The 21156-nt window shown below is 41.4% G+C and overlaps 1 protein-coding gene across 16 annotated transcripts in view; it reads right to left on the reverse strand.

Annotated features, from left to right (window-relative positions):
• Positions 1 to 21156, reverse strand: part of ADGRL3 (adhesion G protein-coupled receptor L3) — a 490221-nt gene that overhangs the window by 392191 nt on the left and 76874 nt on the right. For all 16 annotated transcript variants that reach the window (XM_054296033.1, XM_054296021.1, XM_054296027.1 and 13 more), the window contains exon 2: positions 8122 to 8188. The gene's annotated coding sequence lies outside the window, so the exon portion shown is untranslated. The remainder of the gene's footprint in view (positions 1 to 8121; positions 8189 to 21156) is intronic.

Here is a 21156-nt window from a genome sequence, read left to right on the forward strand (position 1 = left end):
GAGAGCCGGGATGAGATTTTCAAAAGCACTTAGTGTTGACCTACCTCTGCTCCAAATCAGTCTGATCATATTAGGTTAACTACATTTAAGTTTGGCCATGTATATTTTGTAATAATAAACTTACCCCAAAGAAATGCTGCTGCTTTAATACAAGATTACAAGACCTGTAACTATATTTATGCATCTCAATAAGGAATCTGATTTTTCAGTTTCAGATCTGTGGAATTATTTTGGAGCACATTGAATATTTATTGCTGGCAGAACAGAGGTCAATGCAATTATGTCCCCTCTAAATTGAGTGCTAAAGAAGTACTGCACTGGAGACCTTAAGGCTCAAAACTCCAAAACTAATGCTTAAAATTTATAAAGATCTGAAGCCAACCAGAATGCACTTTTTTTTTAGCATACACGAGTGGCTCTGAACAATGAAGATCTAAATACTAATACAGGACTTTATCTTTCACCTCCTCTTTTTTTTTCTTTTTTTTCTTTTTTTTCTTTTTTTTTCTTTTTTTTCTTTTTTTTCCCAAAGAATTGCCAGGCAGTGAGTGTTTCTAAATGGTACAAGAAGTGACTGTCAGCTGTCACCAGCTTTTTTCCAACACACAAACACTGGAGAGCCATTTCTCAACTTAGTCCATATGGCACCTTCAGAAAGACCAGAGTAATAGTTGAGGAGTTTTGGCCATGAAGCTCATACAGTGTAGGACTAAATGTACTCTTACAGATGAGATGGTTTTGGGTTTTTTTTAATTAGTATGTTGAACTATCTTCTGCTGCATTTTCTCTTTTGATATATATATTTTTTAACTGAATCCATAATTGGTCTATCTAAATGATTGACAGCAAAGGTGAAGGAACAGTCTGTTAGTCTTGACTGCTAGAGTAATGAATAGAGAAACTGACATGTTAAATTTCTTCACCTCCAACTGGAATTATAAATTATAGACTTCTTTTACATTATCATAATACCAAGTTCATCTTAAAAATAGAATGATTCCTTGGGGGTGTATTTATAGTGAAAAAATACATATCTAATGCTGTACTTAGCATATCGTCATATTTTAATAAAATTGGATTGATTGTTCCAATTTTGTTCTTATTTTTGGAAATTAAAAAGCAGAATCAGATCATCTTACATTTTTTTACAAGATCCATCGTTTTGCTCCTGCAGGACATGCTAAAATTTTCAAAAGCTCTCTTTAATTTAACATATCCTCCTGCTCTCCCTACAGCTACTTGGCACATTGCATCTCCCTAGTTTGGCCAAGGGCCACTTTATCTGAGTCTGTACAAACTTTGCAGGGAGTGGAACCAAGATCTGAAGAAGTCTGTGGAAATAAAGCTTCAACCCCATAAAACCCCCTTAATTCAGCCTTCATCCCTAAGCAAACAACTTCTGCGAAACAAATCATTGTGTCTAAATGAATCAGTTTGTGTGAAAGCAAACACAGCCCATCAATAAAAGCAAAGCAATAAACCACAGGGAAATGTCTCCAAGCCAGACACAGCACATGCAGACTCTCCAGTGGATTTTGCATGAGAGGGAGGGGAGACAGCTCTTTAAACTTCCGTCTAAAGTAGACTCAAGTTCAAATCATGCTGGTACAAAATCTCAATGCCCAGCTCCTGATGCTTTAACTGCCTCTGAAATGCAGAGAAGACAAAGATGATCTGCACTGTGGGATGGCAATAGGAGGGGGTTTCTGGGGAGGGAGTAGATGCAGTCACTCAGGCCCCAAGTCCTGTCCTCCACCCCACAGGAGGCCCAGGCAACAAAACTCTTAATCTGCCCCAGATTCTTGACAGCATCTATGGTAGAGCTCAAGTCACATCAGAGCAGGGGCAGAGGGAGACACCTTGGACACAGTTCTTTCTGTTCACCTGAGTTTTTCATCCTTTAATGTATACAGCCCTGTTGGTAATGCTGCTTCCTACTGACATTTCTTCCTTCCACAGGAAAAAATCAGCCTCAAGTCATCTGCATGATGAATTCCCCTTCAGCTCTCATAAGTGCTGCCTGCCGTCAATTATATTGGTGTGCCTTGAACTTATAAAATATTTTCAATTTGCAGAACAGTTTTGACATGGGGAGAGAGGAAGGGACAGTGAAGAACAATACGCTTCAAATAAAAATTGGCACCATTCAGGATTTCTTCCACCTCAGAAAAAAAATCCTCTAAGACACAAATAAATGTATCTTATTAAGTTAGCAGGATATCTTCTCCTAATAGTGCAATTAGCTTTCATAGGAGACAGGCCCATGTACTGTCTTGAGAATAGACTCTCAGGCACATATACCCATGTAATATCAGGCACACTTTCCTCAAATTAAGGGAAGCATTTGTCATTTCCAGTGCTGACACTGAAAAAGCAGTGTCTTAAATGCTGCATTAGCACAGACTCCCAAGGGACCTCCTGAGCAGTGCCTTTCAAGGAGCAAAGCCCAGCACTGACTCCTGCAATTCCCTTTTCCCTGCCTCAAGGAGAAGCACTGCTGGGGAGCATCCTTTGCACAGGAGGAGGCAGCAAGGCCCACAACACTGCAATGAGCTTGTTAACAAGTCACAGCTAAGACATCTGAAAGAATGTGACACTTCACCTCCTGCAACCACATCAGGAGCCTCTGCAGCAGTCCTATCCCATCCTGAACTCCCACAGACATCCAGAGCTCGTTCCCTCCCTCTATTGCTGTGTTCAGTGCAACGCGCACAGACATACCCTGTGCATCACCTACCACCCTGCACATCAGGTAAAAACAACTCTGTTGCACTTCAATTACTGCAGGCTTGGTAAATTGCAGTCCTTAACCACCATTAGTCTGTTCCCCATCATTTAACATGACTATCTGCCATCTCCAAACAGATTTAACTGACTATTGTATTAATATGCTGTATTCAGCAAGTGGGGAAGAAAAGGCACTATTTTGCTAACCATTCCATGTTTGCCACCAGATACACGATGGAAATGTGTCCAGGAAATGCTTACTTGCCCAGTATCACCCATGGGTAAGTGCAGACACTCTTCAGTTGCAAAGAAGCCACTAGAAAAAACTGCAATGAAACCAAAGCCACCCTATGGACTAAAAAAAAAAAAAAAAGAAAAAAAAAACTGGCTAATACTGCCACACCATATCCAAGCACATAGTGCAAAGTTCTACTGCACATTTCCAATTAGTATGAAGCTGTTTTGGTGATATCAGCACAGGCTCAAAATGCCTGATCCCTCCCACTCCACAAATGCTACACAGTGATGAAATCTGCTCTAATAGCTGTGTGGCATCAGTTATCTTTGCCATTGGCCATTTCTGTAACCCAAAGAGAAGCTGCATTTCCAGAGCACGATTTGCATTGCAGATGGGCAAAATCACCTTCTGAGGGTGTTCATGTTTGTCAACCAACCAGGACAAGGCTCTTCATGCAGTTATCCTGGCAGAGATGCATCCTCACCCAGCTGGAACCCATCGGGGATTCCCCTGGGCTAGGCTCCAGGTGGGGGACAGGAGGACAGCAGTAACAGCACTCAGAGCTGCTTTCCAGCTTCTCTTCAGCCTACACTGTTTAATATCTGGAACATCTAATAATTACTATTAATTGCACTTAACAGCAAACTGTAAAATAAATGTGAGGAATGCACAAACAAACTCTGGCACACCTGCAGCTTAGCCCTTGCTCTTCACTTGATTCCAGCTTTACCATGCAAAGTTTGAAGCATCTGTTACAGACGTACTACAACCAAGCTTTGCAAAATCCATCAACCTGCAAGCCTTGGTAACAAAACCAGCCCAAGAGATGTAAGCAGCAATCTGAGAAGATACTCCCCAGGAATTAGATTTTGTAAACAAACATTTCAGCTAATTGCTTTCTTGTTCTCAGTGCAATGAAGGCCCCATTTAGCCAAAGCATTTGTCTACAGAGCTTAGTTTCTTCCATCTAATGAACGTTGATCTTGTCTTAGCTTCGGCTGGTATATCATCAGAATCAACATGAAATGCTAATGGAGAGAGATGCTTAATACCATTGCAAGTGTTTAAGTTACAACTGCAGCTATTAAGGCAAATCCATTTTACCTGTTCCTCCTCAGGCTCCCCAGTGAGACAGATTTAGAAGTTTCCATGGGGAGAAGTGATTCATAACGGCTACACAGATGAGAGAAAAAGCCTTTCACCATTAATTACAGCCAGCGTTCTCCAAACCCAAGCTGGTCATTTCGCCGGCACAACACATAATTAGCAAGGCTCATTTTATTTCGTTGCCTTCACAAATTAGTTCACTTTTGAAAAAGCAAGGTGGCTGCCTCCAGCAGCAGGGATAACCACGCCAACCAGACAGAAAAATAAGGCTTTGTCATCCACTTGTAGCCCATGGCAGAAAAATCCAACAGGTCCCCTGGTTTTCACTCCCCTTACTGGCCCAATGCAGGAATCAGTGTTGCTCCCTGTGGCATCCCAAACAGGAGACTTTGAGGTGCACCCATTTAGGACTATCACAGTCAGTCCTGTGAATGTAGTTCTTTGGGCAGTGAGAGAACCTTCCTCTATTTCAGCTTTCCAACTGCTCGCTCAAAGTGCAGGACCTGCAATAGCCAGAGCAGTGAGGAGGAGAAGGATGCTTCCTGCTCCTCACCTGAAGAGGAACTGCACTGGGTCCATCCCCAGTGGCATCTTCACAGAGTATGCTCTAGAGACATCACAGTAATAGAAGCAGGGGATGATGATGTGTAAGAGATGCTAGACTCACCAACACAGAGAATGTTCTCAGACACCACCTGCATTTTAAAGCAGGACTGTTTCCTTCTTTGCTCAGGCTGCCCCTCAATCTCTTTAAGGAGCAACTTCTCCACAGCAGAGGCTTCTGGAGGATGCACCTGCCAAGATCCCAGTTTTGAACAAGGCACCCAAAATAGTGGTTGGAGCCCCGCTAGACAGAGCATGCTGCTGGAAGCTATTGTTGAAAATACTACAGTTATCCTCATGCAGATTTTAAAAGGCCACTATTTATGCATGTAAATTCTGAAGGGCATTAGCAGCATCACTGACACACGATGACAGCCAGCCCAGCTTTGGGAAGGGAATAAGCAGCAGCAACTGCCTGAATAATTGATGTGCTTTTACTCTGCCCCATGGCCCAGTTATTACATTGCTCACTCTCTTCAACTGCCTGTGGTTTCTAAATTAATTAGAAATCTTAATGTCATGGCCAGCCAGTTAAAAAAAAAAAAAAAGACACAGAGAACAAAAGAAGAGAGCGCTTCTCATGCCCTTGAGCCTTGGGATTTCTTCCTTGGTCTGGCCATGCAGGAAGCAAAGGCACAGTCTCAATTTCTGCAGCTTTGGACCCCGCTCACTGATGCTAACAGCAGCATTAAATCCACTCCATCTGAAAAAAGCCCCCACTGCATGGGGAAGAACATCCCCATCAAAGTCACTGCCTCTGTATGATGGGGCAAAGCCTTTCCTAGGGGCTGACTCATGCCCAGAGCAGCTCCTGCGTCTTCTGCAATGAAATACATCTGATACATCCCTAGCCCAGCCATAACAACCAAGTGCTGTGAACCACCAAATAAAGAGACACTATTGCAGTCTGGAGGAATAGAAGAGCTCATGGCTGTTCTGCTCACACAGCTGACAGAGCTAAATGACTCTGTGGGATACCGTTCACGGGATGAAAAAAAAATTTGTGTGTGACTACCTGTCCTCACAAAAGAGGAGAACAAATACAACAATGTGAGTGGCCATTTTTTTGCTGCATATATACCCTTACCTACTTACAATATTGCCTATGTGAAACTTCAAAACAACACCTATAGCTTTCTAGAAACCCAGTGGGAATAATTCCCATGTTTGAGCCACATTGCAATAGTGTTGTAGCTGTGTTTCAAGGCCTTGGAAAGCACGCAGCCATGATGAATGTTGGCATGTTTTTAATCTCTTATTTGCAAAAAAGAAATACTGCTTTTTTCAAAAATCTCTTTACAACTGTCCAAAAAGCATAAATAAACATAAATGACTGAATTTGTAGAGATAATATTAAATTGCATGGATAACTTAGACTAATATTTCACCCTCTTATAAAAGAGTAGTGAAATACCAGTGAGGTATTCAACAGTATGGTGGAGTCTTCCTCTTTGCCAACACATTGTGGCATACTGTAATCTGCACCACTTTTCCATTATTGCCCCGGAAAACTCAGTATTTTAAAGAAATCTGATTTTTCAACCTTTCTTTTTGACATGGATAAATAGACTTATACTTGGAGCATTGAACTGCTTGACTCCCAATACAGTTATCCTACATCTCCTATAAATGTCAAACACCCAAACAGGACAGTCCCACAGGAGAGAAAGAGCTGGTGATGGTGACAGAAAGCATTACAAAAGTTTAAACGACACTAAAAATCCAAATGGAAGTATCCAACAAAATGAATTCCATTTGTTTGCAGGTGGAAGGTATTTCTAAACAATTTGACCCCAAATACAGGACAATGTGGTTCTCCAAAAGTTTAATGCACTTTGACCAAGCATTTATTTGGTACAACAGCTTCCTCTTCTGTCTGCTCTTCTTCCTCTGCTGTCATAATTTTGCACTAACTTGATGCATGCAGAGAGCACCACAAGAAAAACACAAATGGTTCCATGCAAGTTGCAAATTTAGGCCATTGAAGTGTTTTCCAACATGCTTCCTGAGACTACACTTCTATTTGTAGGGTGGAAAGATAGACTTTCAGAAAATGGTAATGCTGATACATGGAGAAAGCAGAATTGTTCCACCCTGTGATTTGCCTGTGTTTCTCATCTTGGCTTCATACTGCCTCTAAAATGCACGTGCTAATTATCAGCAGTATGGCACTGCAGATGTAGTGAACACAAGATGTCACTCACATGCATTTTTCAAATCCAAGCAATGAAATTAAGTGTCTTGTAAAAACACGTCACTCGTTCATACTGAAAGTTTCCTGACCCCAGCAACATCTGCTGTTTCCCTCTCTTCATATCCATGTTTTTAAGTCTCACTGGGCTTGCTTTGCTATACGCAGATTTACAGGCCTTCACATTACATATTTATTTTGTTCTTCGTACTTCTATCTACTGATACAGTTTTTACTTTAAAGTCATTATAATAATTACAACAAAAACTTACTGAAAGGCTCAGCTCATGTAGATTCCTCAGCTCAACCCCAGTAAGAATCATGCCCAACACAGACTTTAAGGCAGAGGTGAGTTCCTGGTCCCTCTTCTGGATGACCACACAGCTGAAGGAATGTACCAGCTGAACCAGGAGCACCACTCTTCAACATGGCCATGCCTGCCTTGCCCAAGCTTTCCTCCAAGGAGGAAACAGTGCAGAACCACTCAGGGCCCTGTAGGGGTGCCCACCTCTCGGCCTTGGAAAGAAGGTAGAAGAAAATACAGGAGATGGCAGCAGTACGGAGCAGCACAGCTCTGCTCACTGCTTTCTGGAGCCTACTCTTTCAAGATGCAGCCCCTGGCAAAGTGTCTCATGAAAGTTTGATGAACAGCATTTTGTTTAACACCAGCAACCGAGCCACAGCCCTGCCGAGCTGCGCTGCACCAACAAAATGTCGCGACCCAGGAGGATGGAGAAACTGGATTGCAAGAGGCAGGCTGGCAGGCAGCAGAGGAGCTCTCAACCTCTGGAGCAGGGTGCAGCACCCCACAAGCCACTCTCGGGCACTGAAACACGAGGAGGCTGCTGTAACACTGATCCTCACTGAGCCTCCTCTGACACTCGCCCAGCAGGCTGCAAGGCTCCACCAGGCCGCCCTGCAAACACAGCCAAGTCTGCAGCCCTTTTCCCATTGGCACATATAAGCCTTGATATCTCTTTCCCCTCCCTTTACCCTTTCCACTTCTGTATGTACTGAAAATATTCACAGTATGCTCTTCCCTACCATTTGCTTCAGCATTTTCATGCTCTGCTGCTTTTGTTCCCCTGTTCCCTTTACGTAAAGGAATATTCTCATGAAACAACTGCACCTGCATAACTGAAAATACACAAAACCCATATGCAGACACGGTGCTGGAGGCTCATGCAACGTGATCAGGTCTAAATATTTTAGCACAGCAAACAAATGAGGCTCAACAGTATGGTCTAGTAATTACCTTTTCTTGTTCTTCAGGTTCGAGAAATCCACACGTTATTTTTTGCAGAGTACTGTATTCAACATTTCTGGAAACAAAGAGAAAAAAATTAAAAAATGTTTATACTAGCCTCTGAGGACATATCAGGCACTCGTGAACTTTCTGCTATGCATTTACCAGAGAATAGAGCAATGAACAACTGATTTTGGTCAATAGAACTGATTTTTGAAAAGTAAGACTTTTTAATGTCTATGAAGTAGATCTCTGCATGGTAAAACAGTGGTAACACATACAAAATAATGGCCAGAGGAAAAATTGGTGGACAATATCACTGCCAATAATTTAAAAAAACCTTAGAGAAGCAAGTAGATATCCAACACACAGGCAGGTATGTGAGTATCTCTTCCCACAACAGGCTCCAATGTGATCTGGAGAAACTATTGTTAAACCAGATAATTTCTCAGAGGTTTTTAGAGGTCACTGCACCAGAATAAAAAACATCTAGTTTGAAAAGAAGTTCAAATAAATTATGATTGCAAGGATAGTAATTCCTTTTCCTTGGGAGCTAAAACTTAAAATTTCTCTGTCCCTTTACATCTTCAGTATTTTCTTCTAATTACAGTGTTAGATGCTAAATATAACATTAATTGACAAAACAATGAAATGGACGGATCCAGGTCAGCCTCCTGGAAGTGCTGATTTTATTAGGATTAATTGCACATGAAAAATTGCTCCTCACAGTTGCGATTGCCACAAATGAAACTTCAGTGAGAATCAGTCTTGTCAGAGTCAAGCTGGATGGCACAGGACCCCAGGACCTCATACCAACCCAGCGAAACAATTAGAAAATATAATTAAAAACCCATGCAAGGGAAACAGCAGTGAGTCCTGCCTGAATTTTGCTTCCAACATCATCTACAAACCCAGCTCATTTCCTGCAACCTGTAGAGGAGGACACAGGTCCTGTTATTTGAAAGAAGTGTATTGAAATGAAAACAACTTTAAAGGCTGATGAAAAAAGGACCCAGTGTTAAATTGGGGCCAATTGTTCCAGCTACAGCAGTGAGTCCCCAAGCCTTTCCCAGCCAGGGCTCTATTACAGCTTTCACTCTGCTGCCATGGATCCACACCCTGGACCACCCTACACCTTCAGAAATTTCAGACCAAAGCAAATGATCCTGAGGCTTCAGTTTTACATCTGAGCCAATCCAGAATGGTCTTGCTTTAATTTTCAATGACAGAAAAAGAAAGTTGCACCCAGCTCTAAGCACTCCTCAGCAGATCCTCCCCTGAGAGCACGACAAGAATGAGGCCGAGGCATTGGTCCCTAACGCATAATTCATCTTATTTATGTACTGAAGGAGCAATTGCTTGCATTCAGCAACCTTGGAAGTCAGACAAGTAAATTAAAACTTAAAACAAGGCTTGAGAGTCCAGCATGCATGCTGCTTTTTGAGTGATTTCTCTATAATAGGCAAGTATGGATGCTCTGGAAGAAAAAGAGACCTATTCCAGCTTGACTGTCAGCAAAATTGCCTCTGTAAGCAATAAACAGGCTTTGGATCACCTAGGAAATTTACAGGCAAACTCGGGGTAAGGCCAGTTAGTATTCCTCACTGCACAAATGGAAAAGTCTCTAGATGTACAGATTATACCCATTTTTAGCCTTGGATTTTGACCAAATATATGCAGTTTCAGTAGTACAGAGCAGACCAGGCAACACCTCATAAGGACATCCATATACTTTATTTCCAGGAAAAATGCAATTTGTTTAGACTACTCTACTTGTGCTTTATAGCAAAACCTTTACCTGGTTCCAAGAGGCTTTTGGAGAATAATTCCCATTTGATGGCAGCAGTACAGAGCAGACGAATTTGCCTGGTTTTAAGAAGTTAATGTTTGTTACCCCATTGCCTTGCAATGGCTTTTAAAATAAAATTAAAACAAGATCTTAGTTTCATTTATGATGCCCCACATTTCACTTCTGCTTGAAGCATAAAGGACTAGAAATAGCACAACATACTGTGGTTTATGGGTCTTCTGTACCATTTCAGGATTCAGCACATGCTCTTCTCCCAGCTCACCTTTATTTTATCATAATGTGAGTGTACTGACTGGTAAATTTTTCTTGCCTTCCCTTCCCAAATGCCAAATGTGTAACCTTGAGTTGGCCTCTGCCACATGCATATTTCTATGCAGATCTCAAATGCAGACTGGGGAATTCTTGTTCATATTAAAATTGGAAGGGAACCATACAGGGATTCCTGCAAGAGCAAAGATCTTGCAAAATACTTGTAAGAGAGTCAACGCTCACTGGCAGTGGTGCACTGCAGGAACTACAGGGATCTGGCATTAGCCCTAAAACAGAGAATAAACACACTGAAGAAAGAGGCATTGCTCTACCTCTGACTCCTACTAATACTCAGAGCAGTGCAGCTCCTGCCCTTTATGCAAGGGAACCTTGTTTTGATCCCCTTTACTGGTCTCCAGATCACCTGAGTAACCAGCTTGCCCTCAAACCTACAGTGCTGCTCAGAAAGCATTTGCTGCTTCTTCCCCAGTTCTCCCCTGGTCATACTCTGCCTGGACAATTTGGGAAGTGGTCTCTCTCAGGCTGCTGAGGAGAGGGGAAATCACCTCCCTCCCTTGCTTTATCCCATATTACTCTGGAGCTCCACCTGCCAAGTTTACTGCTAAATGAATAATGGAGATACTTAACATAACCCACTTTTACTAACTTGATGGTGGTGTTATTTTGGCTAAATATTTCTAAATTCTCTGCTATGGTGAATAATGCAGAGGACAAGGGCACATTGCTCTTCAGCATCACAAGGTGCCACAAGAAGGGTAATTAATCTGCAAACTGGCATGCTGTTGCACCTCCATCCCAAACCAGAAGCTGCTAATAAGGAGAGCAATGATAAACACCTTATTTTGCCAACAGCAAAGGCCAGGAGGAGAATCCATCAAGAAGAGATGACTCCCTCTCAAGGATCTACCTCCACTGCAAAAAGCCAAGCAGCCCAATTTCTGTTTTAAGTGCTCACAACAGAGGGACCCACAAAAAAAAGATGAAGTTTTAGGCAACCAGTAGGAGGCTTCTGAAAAAGCCTTGTTTGCTAAAATGTACCAAGCACCTCGCTTCTGGCTGTACAGAACCAGAGGAGTGAGCACCCAGAGTCAGCATCATGCTTTTGGGGATGAAAATCCACATGGAGCAGCACTGCCTTGCTCCCGGACATCAGCATCTCTGCATCAGCCCAAGGAAACCCAATCAGCAGCTTTCACCCACGGTGACTTAATTAACAGGCACCCTACAGATTTCTCCAAATCCTCCACACCCTCCATTACCAAGCTCTTTTGATGAAAGTGATTAAAGCTAACAATTATAATTTCTTTTAGAGATGCCCCTAGAGGCTTTGGCGAGGCTCAGGCTTCATTGTTCACAGAACACAGCGCAAAGAAATCTCTCTCCTGAAGAGCTCATCCTCCACAAAGACAAGGCAATCAAGAAATAGCAGAAAGAAAGGCAAGGAGACAAAAATTTTTTGCTCAAGGTCAAAAAGCAGGCCTCTGACAGAGCTAGAACAAAACTCACCTCCTCTGGAGTACTCATAAGGCCATGCTGACTCTCAAATACTACACTGATCAGCTAACGCTCTTTATTTATCAAGAGCAGGTGAAGTAGTTCAGCGTTACTTGCTGTTCTGGTTTTGATCATGTCTTTTTGAGGTGGCTCTCCAAGCAAAGCTAACCATGACAGTGAAAGGGTTACCTCCCCTTCACATTCCAAAGAAATGCTTCCGATACTTTTTCATGCAGATTACTGACAAATCAATCCCCCTCAAATTTTTTATTCTTCCATCAATGCTCTCAACCAAGAGTGATTGCTCAAGCACCCTTCTCAACCTTGCACTTCCAATTTTTTTAAAGAATGGTCAATCTCAATATGCATAATTATAATTGCAAATGCATCGTTTCATCTTGCACTCTTCTGTTTTAATGGGATTATGTACCGCCAAATCTCTACAGTAACATTTAAAGTAAAAATGTCCTACGTCATTCATGTGTGGTTTAGATATTTAAAACATTAATATGCAACGTGTGGTATTACGAAAGGTTAGATTTCTAACTACCTGGCTCAGTTATGACACCATAAATCTGATGTAATCTCCACTGATTACTAGAAAAATCTTTCCAATGCAGTATAACTGTAATTTGATAGAACTTCTAGACATACAATTAATCAGCAAGAGGGACAGAACAAAGCACAAGTGTGCAAAGTGAGTGAAGCTTTTAGTCTTTGCAAACAACTTCAGTGCATAAAATATTAAAAGCAATGCTAAACTAATCTCTGGCAAGAAGTGCAGGCAATTCACTACAACTCATATTACAAATGCCTTTGGTTTACCATTTAAAAAACATTAGAGTCTACCATTATGGTTGTGTATCATAGTGCTGCACATTAACCTCTGTAATTTTCCAACATGGTATATTGCAGGAACACAAATTAGGCTATCTGGCAAAAAAAAGCTTAAAAAGACGCAATATTTAAAGAGAGCAGACAGGAAAGCTCCTTGCTCCTTCCTGCCAAAGACAGCAGGAGAAAGTCCAGTCCTCTTTTCCTCAAAGCAAATGGTAAAATCCCATTAATTTCCCCTGGAACCGGCAGATCCACAGCATCTGGGAAAGGATTCAGTCTAAATACATCGCAGACATAACAGATGAATGATTTGGGGGAAAGGGGTCGCCTGCTCTCATTTTAACACTTCTGTGTAACAGGAACAGAGCAGGTCATTTCTGTAAGCTTGAAAATGCTTTGTGAGCTTTCAGTAGGATTTTCCCTTCAGCGCTTTTTGCCTTCTGTCTCCATTTTCTTCTTGTTCATACACTTAACAGCTTTAAAATCTGTTGAGTCTACAAGATGCTTAAAGCCTACACTTGATTTTTTACTGTTGTAAGACCCACATGGATGAAATATTGTTCTCTTTAGGGATTAATAGGAAAACACTTACATTTTATGTTTTTTGGAACAATTATGTCTTCTCCACTAAAGAAAACAACTGGAAGCTAAATTTTCACTTCCACATAATATGGAAGTTTTTGTAGCAAGATGTCTATTTCAGCTACTTGAAAATAATAATAATAAACTGTTTCTCATGTTGGCAAATTATTCTAATTTCCATTATGAAATTCATCCACTCAGAAATACATCTAATAACTAAACCAGAAAGATTTCATTTGGTTTTGTTACCATTTTCAAAGACTCTTTTTTTTTTTCCCCTTGGTGGGACAAGAGACTTCTAAAAATATGAAAAAGAAGAAGGAGAACACAGCCCAACACCAAGCCAGCAGCCCTCACCCAGGGCGTGTTGGAGTCCTGCTTCTTCTGTACAGGATGCAGAACACACACAGTCAAACCTTGCTGCTTCCCCTACGAGGCCACTGACTTGCTGCTCTCCTTCCTATAGAACTACCTGGCTCCTTTCCCTCACTCTCCACTTCTAATGCATCTGAAGCTCCATACAAACCCAAATGCTTCTGTTAAATATATTGAGTTTGAGGAGAGAAAGGTCAGCTTCATTTTGTCTCAGCTGGCTCCAGCTCCCAGCTGTCAGGACCAATGGGTGCAGGGGTTAAGCGAGACTTTTTGAGCCTGTCTTTGAAGCAGAGAGAAGCCTTTATTTCAAGCTGGCATCCAAGAGATATTTTTTTTTCCAATAAATATACTGGTTCCAAGTGGTTTTTGAAGCAAGTAACCAGGCAGCTGTGTGAAACCCAGGACCTGGTATTAGAAGATCCAGAGAGCTCCCTGCAACAGCAAGGCATTTAATGAGAGAGGAGCCTGGAGCCCTGCCAAATCTAATCCTGGTTATACGTGCCACAGCTGGATTTCTTCAAGTAGGGGCTATTACACTGGCACACTGCTGACCAAAATCTTCTGTTTCGTGTAAATTCTCTGCAAAGACCTTAGGAGATAAAACTGATTAATCCTAATTAAAATGAAAATCAAGGAAATGACACAGTCTGTTGAATCTACTTGATGAATCAAAAGCTTCCCTCATTTCTATGTTAATTGTCTTTTTACAAATGTGCAGCCCTCTCATACTCACAGAATAATGTTTTCATATTTTTCTTCACTTGGAACATTGCAGGACAGATGTTACAAAGCAACCAGAGAGCCCTTCTGCATTATCAGGCCCCTGCAGAAGTGCCTAGCTGGGTGCTGACTCCTTTTTCAGACTTCTCATGGCTTCAATTAAAAAAAAAAAATAAATTCCAGCCTGCAGCAGTGCAGCAGCCCAGACACTGAAGGTAGCACAGGACCAGCACCAGGCAGGACACAGTGCCTTCCAGGATGCTGAAAGGTGTGCAGGATGCCCCATTAGCACTGAGCAGGGAATCTACCAGAAGTTAATTTCAACCAACACAAACACACAAAATCCCTGCTCTCCATTTGCATGAGTCTGATAACACTTCCACGAATTGTCACCACTGGAGTTTTTTATCAAAAGCCTGCTTGCACATAACACCACATCACAGAGAGGACATTTGGGAAAGCAATCAACCTGCAAAGACATTCTTGAAGTGCAGAAATGCAGAACAGACCCTTTCAAGGACAGTTCAACTTAGGATGGGAGTGATTTAAAGAGGAATGAACCGGCACACTGTTAACAGCAGCCAATTAGGAGGTGGAATGCACAGAAAGGTCTCTATAGATATGTATGTGAGACATTAAAGAGATCCACATTCCCTTTGTATCCAGTCAAAATCTCATCTTGCTTAAACTTGTAGTGGGGCAAAACTAACCTAAGTAGTAAAGGCACACTGGACAAAATCCAGAATCAGCTGCATTACTTGCTTAGACACCATTTATTGTGGTTACATTTTATTATACAGTAGTAAAAAATTACAAGGCAACATCCTGTGTTATTTCCCGCTGGGATAAATGATACAGATGTACTATTAAACCTCAAAACCAGCACCAGTCTGCCAGGCTACATTCCATTTGTGTCTTTATAATGTGTCAATAGGCTGACATTTATGCCTTCTGATGGTAAAGCGAATTATGTTATAGACATTTAAATATGCCATAAAATGCACTGCACAAACCTATAACTCTCCCAGTCTTTACCAAAACAACACACACAAATCAAAAATCTCACCAGACACCAGCATCTAAACTTAGGACATATTGGTTTCCTTTTTTTCCATGCTAAATTGATTTTTGTATTGGTGTCAGCCCCAGCTGACACTGGGAAGGCACTCATGAAGGTCTGCCACAATTTGCAGCCCAAGGGCATCCTAAACCATGAAAATGCATCAGAAAGGGATGGTCCTATAGAGATCTCACTGCAGGTCACACACTTTGGGTCAACTAAGACATTATCTAAGCGTGGTCGGTGGGGCTGAGGGTTTGAGGGACGTCAAGTTCAGTAATTCTGATTTAAAATGAGCTCTCTCTGCTTAGCCACCACCAGCTCCTTTGAAAAAGCCAGCCTGGTGAGAAATCAAGACAAAACACTCATAGATTGGCTACTCAATGTCCTGCTTGTGAGAACTGTCAAGACAAAAACATGGAAACTAGCATGCAATGGATATTTTAGGCCCATCATATTCTTGCATTAATGCCATTTACCCAAGACTATTAACTTGAAATTAGGTCCTAAGATATGCAGGTGGTAAAACCAGACTGGGGAACAAAAAAATTCATCCTTGGGGCTAGATGGTCAAAATTTAAAAGTCTATCTACGGCCAAATTACAGAGGCTGTCTGGTCTAGAAGCAGATTGTAGTAACTGGAAGTGGTGAATGGGGATGCATAAACAGCAAAACACAATGGGTTTGGTCTAAAACCAAAGAAGCCCCAAGGCTGTGGTTGAAGCTTTTTTTGCACACATCAAATTCCTCAGTAATATAAAAGATAAGTAGGCAAAAGCAAAAGAGGAGTTTGGAAATATGCAGCCTGGAAAGGCAAGCTGGAAGGAGGGCTGCACGCTCCAGTTACTATCCCTCTAGCAACTGGCATGTGAGGATAAGGAAAAGCTGCAAACACACCAACTCCATAGTATTCTGCAGGGATCACATCTAGAAATGATTGTAATTGGAATAAGGGGTACTGATGCTTCAGGGACTTGCTTAAAAAAACACCCTTAAAAGAAAATTATCATAGAAAACAAGTCTGGGGTATTTTGCCTCTGAGAACATTTAGACCATAATGCATTAGAAATGCAGCTGCATCAGATACTGCACTAGGATTGTCCATGATCAAGCTGCAGGCAGGAAAATGCCAGGCTGAGCCACTTCATTACAGTGCTTACCATCAAAATGAGATAAAAAGTGGCTGCTTCTCCACTCTGACAAGTTTTTAATTGCATCTAGAAATTACCTTCTACTTTAAATTTCATTTCGAAATTGTGTCTAATAGAGGCTGCTCAAGATGAGTTTGTCACACTTCTAAATAATTATTATTAATGTGACACTAACGTCTTTCCCTAGAGTTTACACCACCTAAAGTGTCATTGAAAAAATGTCCTTATCATTAAACTTAGCACCAAATGTGACTAAAAAACAGAATTATCCTGACCTTTTTTAATTCCAAGTGGCTCAGCAGTCACAGTCCTCCTCAAAAAGGAGGCCCACCACCTTTTCTGTTTTGGTGACATTAGTGAGCTTCTTTTGAAGGACAGAAGAATACCTTCCCACATCAGAGCACAACGAACACACAGGCCCAAGCTTAGATGACATTCTTAACCAAGACTGAAAAATATTAACAGGCTGCATTGCCTCAAGACAACACAGTCCAATCTAGAAGTCCCAATATGACCAGATTTTCAAGCTCATTCTATGAGCTTTACATCCCGTCAGGGAAAATACCACATGTGAACAAAACAGTGAAGATTGCCAGCTTTGCAGCATTGACAAAGCATGAGCCTTGGAAATTCTCCACCACCAGGACCTGAAGCCACCAGAAAAGCAGAGGGTCCCTATGCAGACACCCTCCTGAAATCAACTATCCAACAATCTGCTACACTAATTCAAAGAGAAACCTTCCAGCTCATGATGAAGATCTTAAAAAGGAAGGAAATAAAGGCTCCTGCTCCTTCTAAAGTAGAAAATAAAATTTTCCCAAAAAGAGGGGCTCCAAGGAAACTACACAGTCACACCTTGAAAAAGTTTTCTTTTGATTTCCTACAGGGCAAACCATCCCACAAGTTTTACAGACCCATTAATGCAGCTGATTTTGACATTAAAGAATCTCTGTAAATGTAACATAAATAAATGAAAAGCAGCATGAAGAAATCAGTGAGAGGAAAAACCTTAATCAGTGTCTCCTGACACAGTTATTACACAATATTAGGGTTCAATCACCTTTACCCTGAGATATGCAAGATATATAAAGACTGGCATATAAAGACATCTCTAGCTACAGTTGCTTTGGAACTGACTTCAACCATCTTTGTTTTATTACCTCAGATAGCATGATGTCATCAGAAGCCTTTTAATGTCTTTTAAGACCTTCACCAGTTTTCTTAAATTATTAGGTGTGAATATGTGCATGTGTGTGGCATTTCTTTATTCCTGCAACCATGTGATAAACTGCAGTGCCACAAGATAAATTGCCTTCAGTTTACAAATCTGACCTCCTCACTTGAACTCTGCCTGCTAATCCATTTCAGCTGGGACTATTTCTAACATGCCATACTTCCGAACAGCCTTCAAACAGCTGTAGGAGCTTTTTTTTAGTTGTTTTTAATGCGTGTTTCAAAACGGATTTCACATTAGAAGTGTTTTCTTCTTTGCACCAGAAAGTGGAACAGATTACAAGCAGACAGACCCTGGCTCCTGGCAGCTCCAGGATCCAGTGTCAGACACATCCCAAGCCAAAGGGGAACAAGAGCTGCTGTAGGTATACAGGAAACTTCTGTGGCATGGGGTGCTCATGCCTTTAATGGTGTGCCTCCAACAATATCTGCCACACACCTGCAATCCCATTAAAATCCTCAGGAGTTATCCTCCTGCATCAACCTTGCAACAGCTTTAATGAAGGTTTAGACACTCAAGCCTGGCTTTCACATGTGTCATGCAGGTGAAACATCTCCCTACCATACAGGGCTCTCAATTAAACCAGGCGCTGTGCCACTACCTGCTCAACTCCAGGCAAGCAATAGGGTAATGCTCCATTTCCACAAAAACTTCTGGAATTCAGAACAAATGCCTCAAGTTATGTGCCGTTATGCAGAAAGGGTAATTAATAAGCAAACCAATTTTGGGCTTCCCTTTGGAATAGATGAATGTGTTTTAATTGTTGTTAGTTTTCCAGCGGCAGCACAGAAGCACCTCTCCCTAACACACATTTTTCTCTGTATGTTTGAGAAGTTCACTGCTTTTCAACAGCTTAAATTATTTATTTTTTTTTCAACTTTATAAATGTCCTTTCTTGGTTCCACACTAATTTTTTTAAAAAGGTAAATGATACAGTCTTGTTTGCAGTTAGCCAGCATAAACAAATCATCTCTCAAATCATCTCCCACAATTTTTCACAGAAAGGACAAGAATAAGTTTTTTAATAACTTGCTTAAATACCCGTGACAGAAGAGTCCCCCTGTAGCCAAGCTGGCATGTGCCACACCTGAGCAAACAGCGAGACTGCCGCTTTCCTGGCCTCTCCTTGGATCTCAGACAAGATGGATGCTCGGGGTAGCACCTCTCATTCAGCTGAGGGGTGCCTTTCACCAAGCCAAGCAACCAACTGCACAGTTTAACCATGAGCTTAACTCTACATGTGCTTTGAGATACCAGGACCCACCAGCTCACACTGCCACACCATCCCTAATTCAGGGTATAAACCTCAGCATTACTCCTGCATGAGCAAAACAAGCCAGCCACCTTCTCAGCCTCAAACAACTGAGAAGTCCTAGCAGCCTCCATCAAACTTGTGTGGATGAAAATTAAGGATGTGGTTAAGGGCCCTTGCTGTATTTTTCCCAAAGAAGTTTGATGGCATCAGATGTATAAACATGACTGGCTTAAGCAATTAGACCTGCATTTGCTATAAACTCTGCAATCAAATATTCATTTCATTTTGCAATGTCATCAGTAGTCTGACACGAGCAAAAGCAAATTAAAAATGCAGGAAAGTATTCCAGGTAATCATATGCTTTTTTAAGGAGCTAAATTACTTATTTAAATTACAGAGACACACTGAATGGGGTGGCTGTGAAAAAAACCTATTGCAGGAACTGGCAGAGACCCTGGTTTCGAGTAAATCAAAACTTCTGTGTGATGATACTTGATAACAAAAGCACCAATTAACAGGTGGGGTTTTCTTACCCATTCCAAGCCCACATTATGGATATTCTACTTCTAGAAAACTGCAGTTGAAGCCAACAGTAAAAACTTGACCACCTTCTAGGCATATTGGTTTTGGCTGATATGTTTTCCACAAGCCACATAAATTATTAAGCCTTGTTTAAATTGAAAATAAATAAATAAAGACATTAAGAAAAAGTGCACTTTCCTTGGGTGAGCCTTTAAGGGCATTCTGCACATGGAGGTCTCAAAGGAGAGCACAGTTTCATTCACAATTGGCTTGTGTTTAGATATATGAAAGGAACAATCAGGTCTTAATATGATGAGCTGAGCACTGCTCAGGATTTCCTTAATATGGAAGAGAAGATCTTACTAATGGTTTGACCTGAAATGAAGGCGGCAGACCTCTAGTAATCAGAACAAAGAAGTGCTCTAAATTTCCCTTTTATTTTTTTGCATTAACCATTACAGAGGTCATTTGGTCAAAAAGCCTCAGCAGCTGAACACGACAGAGAAATGCATCTTCTGAATCTGCTCTCTGCTGAACCTCACAGGGGAACCCCATTCCTGCTGGTGCTTCTTCATTGATATGGACAAGTATAAACAGAGAGACAGTACCCAAAGCACTTCAGCAGAGCAAGAATATTGGTTGAAAAAGCATCAAGTGAATGACAACAGGAGACTAGAATTGTTTAAACAGCATGAAGAACAAAAAAAAAAAGTGCTAGTCAGTTAGCAGAATATTTAGAGACAGCATGCTTTCATCCAGTATTAGATTCACCAGTAAAAACCCTGAGCAGAAAAATTAAAACACATTTGGTTAAGTTAGGATTGAGAACCACTCTCTTGATTGACTGGAAGTGCTGGTGAGACACTAATGACCCAAAAGGAAAGAAGGATGGACAAACCCATGGCAGGTGACAGATGTCAGTGGCTGCTTCACACCAGACCATGAAAGCTGAGGAAAGAAACCACTCTGAAAGGCAGTCTGTACACACATCTGACCAGCATCCCAACTCATGCTCAACATCCTCAAATTTATTTGCTAGTTTATTAGCTCATCAGACACACTCACACCTATTCCTACATCTGGAACAAGTGACTCCACTGAAGCACACTACATTAGGGTGATAAAAATGATAGCAACTGGTCTGAACTGGGATACCAGCAACCCCTGATGGCTGATGTACATTTTTCATGTTCATTCTGAACTGCTCTAAGAGGTCCCAGTGCCCACAGTGCTAAGCTAACCCTGAGGAGTAGATGGTCCTTCAAGGTAAATGCAAGAAGCTGCTTGAAGAAGCCCATCTCAAACCCTTGCTTAGTGTCACCAGCACCAAGGAGTTCTTTGTAAGACCTATCTTCAGTCATTCACACAGCATCAGCAGAGAGAACACAGCAAAAAATCTGGGCTTGCAGCATTGAACAGAGTGTAGTATATAAAGGAAGCTGACAGGAAGGTGCATTTTTGCTGAGCAGTATCCGATAAATAAATTATAAAGGACTGTAACTGCTAACTATTAAGAGACAGATTTATATGATTGCTAAAGCTTTCATAGTTGAGGAAGGAATGTCTAATAAAACAGCATAGCTGTGATTTAGCACGGTGTTTAAATTCATCATTACATATATTTTGTATTTCCGACTGGTCTTTGCTACCAAGTCGTATATTGGCTTTGCCTGATATACGTATCCTTTTTTGCATATGTAATGAGCTTATCAGCTTCCAGTAGAAAAGACAATT

Source organism: Melozone crissalis, unplaced genomic scaffold, assembly GCF_028551555.1.
Source record: "Melozone crissalis strain CALT ecotype California unplaced genomic scaffold, PUWL_Pcris_2 ptg000006l_1, whole genome shotgun sequence".
Taxonomy (NCBI): Eukaryota; Metazoa; Chordata; class Aves; order Passeriformes; family Passerellidae; genus Melozone; species Melozone crissalis.